This window comes from Neophocaena asiaeorientalis, unplaced genomic scaffold, assembly GCF_003031525.2.
Source record: "Neophocaena asiaeorientalis asiaeorientalis breed wild unplaced genomic scaffold, Neophocaena_asiaeorientalis_V1.1 scaffold797, whole genome shotgun sequence".
NCBI lineage: Eukaryota > Metazoa > Chordata > Mammalia > Artiodactyla > Phocoenidae > Neophocaena > Neophocaena asiaeorientalis.
The window spans coordinates 68,819-72,445 of record NW_020172149.1 but is presented as its reverse complement, the minus strand read 5'-3'; the positions used below and the strand labels follow the sequence as shown (position 1 = coordinate 72,445).

General features: G+C 41.0%; 1 long non-coding RNA gene across 1 annotated transcript in view; it reads right to left on the bottom strand.

The window, feature by feature from the left end:
• LOC112406144 (uncharacterized) overlaps window positions 1-896 on the bottom strand; it is a 4,593-nt gene extending 3,697 nt beyond the window's left edge. The window contains exons 1-2 of the long non-coding RNA XR_003004494.1: window positions 793-896; window positions 416-474 (exon numbers count right to left, since the gene is read on the bottom strand). This is a non-coding gene — a long non-coding RNA (uncharacterized LOC112406144). The remainder of the gene's footprint in view (window positions 1-415; window positions 475-792) is intronic.
• Between the last annotated feature and the right edge of the window lie 2,731 nt (window positions 897-3,627).

Here is a 3,627-nt window from a genome sequence, read left to right as displayed (position 1 = left end):
GTTTTGTGCTATGAAAGATCTCATGCGGGTGAAACGTGCCCTCCTCTCAATGATGAGAAAAGTCACTGACAAAGTTCAAATGACCACAACGGTGAGAAGCAGAGCCCAGCCCACACCTGAGAGCCTGACTCAGGCCCCTCTGCTCCACTCTGCTAGGCTGAAACGTGCAGGCTTGCAAAATTGTTTGGGGCAGCACAGAACTTCACATATTTTCCAGCATACACTGCAGATTAAATACTTCAGGCAAAATCACTTTACTAACAATTTCTATTTCACTACAATCTTTTTTGCTTTAAGAAAATATCAGATTTCAGGTCTTTAGAAGCGATCTATACAAGTTTAAGATAACCATGGAGAGAAAGCAGTGTTATCAGCAAACAAAATTTTAAAGGAACATACAAGTTTCTTCACTTACTGCTTTATCTCCCAGAGCTGTTCTGAGACTAAGTCTCACTTAAAAAGCATTTTTTGCATCTGCCAGGGAGAGAAAAGAGAGAGAGCACTATATGACGATAAATCTTCCAAAATGGAACCTGATAGATCCTAACATTTAATGCAACTCGAATCAACAGAATTGCAAGTAAACTGCCCCAGATACTCCTGGAAGTTTAACTGCAATCATCTTAAATGGCTGAAATTTTAATTTCAAAGGCATAAAACATTCACAGGCTCAACTTTCAAGCTATGACACGACGGCAGATTTAGAAAAATAAAGAAGTCTTTCAGGCAGAGACTTGTCAATCATTTAGAAAACTGTTCATCTATTTTGAAATTTCAAGGCTTACTACGTACCTGGCTTGAATAGCACTCACTAGAAAAAGGAGCAGCCACAACATTCTTTCAAAGTGGGAAACACAAGGCAAACGGAGGGAAAAAAAATCCACCCTTCACTTAAAAGCTGCCTTAGCCATTCTGTGACCCGGATTAGAATATCAGACAAACAAGCAAGCCACCACCTAAAAGGTTTAATGATTAACCCCCATCATCTGGGTTAATACTTTGAGAGAAGCAGTCCATCTCCTGTCAGTTATTTATGAAAATCTGTTTGGAAGACAGATTAGCTGTCCTTTCCAAATTCTACCTCCAAAGAATATTTTCTCTGCTGACCCAAAAGTCAGAATCCTCCCCCCCACCTCTCTTCTGTTGTTGTCTGGTTAAATGCACGGTGGAAAGCATTAGTCCTTTCTGGAGGTCTACCTTGGCATGAACTTCCCATCTTTTAAGGGCTGAAATATCTCTGGCTTATTGATAGACTCTCTTAATTTAGGAAACAAACATCACTCCGTTCTATCTCGGTGAACAAAGGACACCCTTCCAAGACTGGCCTCATTAGACTCTCACCTCCACAGGTAAACATTCAGGAGAGTTTCCAACTCAAAGAGAATGCTTTTGCTCAGCGCTAAGCTCTGGTAGTTGTGTAAAATCAAAAGTTAATGATGTACAGCAGTGTGATCCAATGGAACATTCTGTGATGATGGAAATGTTCTATATCTGCACTATACACTATGTATACAATACGGAAGCCACTAGGCATAGGTGGCTGTTGAGCACTTGAAATGGGGCTAGTGCTGCTGAGAAAATGAACTTTTATTAAGTTAATTTAATTTAAGTAGAAACATGTGGCTAAGCAACTACATTGCTCAGTGCAGCTACACGACAGTAATTAGGAGCTACCGACCATGAACTAGCTTTGCTGAATTATTTCTCTAATCCTCAAAACAGCAGCCCACAGTTGCTGTGGTATAATCATCTTACATACGAGGAAACCGAGGATCCAGTATTTAAGGCATTGCTGGCAACAGGGAGTGGAATGGGTGTCACTTTACCAGCCTGGATGACTTACACTTGAACCCTATCTCCACCACACTGAACGTGACTGTATCTCAGGGTCATCACTGATCAAAACTGAAATTGTAACGAAACCTCAGAGATGATCTGAGGACCACGGCAGCGGGTGGAGAAGAATCTTTCCCCTAGTGGCATTCTACAGGTGCCGATCAAGCCCCCCAGCGGGTCAGTGTCAGGACTTTCCTCTCTACCATGCTGCCTCTGCATGTGTTCAGTCCCCACATTCCACCTCATTGCTTGAAAACCATGAATGGAAAAAGTAGATCGGGTGATCCTGCTGTTAAACGGACAATCTTGATTTTTAAAGCAGCAACAAGAAAAATATCAACAGCTACACTTCTCATTTCCCCTTCCTGGTTAGGGTGATAGCTTATCGTAGATGACCCACTGCTGTTGGCTAACTCCACTTAAGAGCTTTTCCTCATCTCCTTCACCTTGGTTGCTGGGGCACAGAGTCAGGAAAAGTTGTACTAGAGAGAGAAGTGGCCAAAAGTTAGCCTAGTAGTCATTCCAGAAATTTCACTATTAGATGAAATGGAAATTTCCTAGAAGGAAGGGCCCACATAACTGACCCCTGAAAACAAAGTTAGACTAGATGAAGTTATCTTAGGAAATGTTAGACTAGATAAAGGCATCCTGGGGGTGGGGAGGGAATAAACAGAGATGGTAACAAAGCTGATTATTTGCATCAAGGAACAAAGCCCTGTTAGCGAGATAGAAATCTGATTCAGCCTTCTTTTCGCCTTAAAACTTCATAAATATATCAATGTCTCTCTTCTGCTTTTACTTAGTCACTTATGTGACAAGGCTTGAAGACAGTAAAATGCTGAGTTTTTGTCAGTGTAAGCCACTCATTTGAAAAGAGAAGAAAATCTCTTCTCTTCTGAATTATGATTTCTCAATGTTTGTTGTCTCATTTTTAAAAACAATAGAAAAAAGAATAGAAGTTCTGTACAGAGAGGCAAAAAGAAAAAAGTACAAAATACCCATACTACTACCCACATGGACAACCAATGTTAATATATTTTAATAGTTGAAACACACCTTCCTTAGCCTTGGATCTTCTTGTATGTTCTCGTGTGATGTTATTGTTGTTTTTTCTCACTGTAGTGGCCCTATGGGAACAGGGAAACATCATGGTGGCAATCACATGGGCTCTTGTCTTCTTCCTCACCCTGAAGGGATAGCTGCTCCCTTTCTGGGGAGTCGCTTTATTTTCATTCATTCATTCATTCATTTATTTATGCATGCATGCATCCATGCATACCGGGCTGTCTGGCTTGCGGAATTAATACCCATACTACTACCCACATGGACAACCAATGTTAATATATTTTAATAGTTGAAACACACCTTCCTTAGCCTTGGATCTTCTTGTATGTTCTCGTGTGATGTTATTGTTGTTTTTTCTCACTGTAGTGGCCCTATGGGAACAGGGAAACATCATGGTGGCAATCACATGGGCTCTTGTCTTCTTCCTCACCCTGAAGGGATAGCTGCTCCCTTTCTGGGGAGTTGCTTTATTTTCATTCATTCATTCATTCATTCATTTATTTATTTATTTATGCATGCATCCATGCATACCGGGCTGTCTGGCTTGCGGAAGCTTACTTCCCCGACCAGGGATCGAACCCATGCCCTCGGCAATGGAAGCGCAGAGTCCTAACCGCTGGATGGCCACAGAATTCCCTGGTGAGTCACTTTAAAATTGATAGATCATGAGATATATCAAATTTATTTTATTCCTAGTTTACTGAAAATTCCCTTTATTGAATTGTA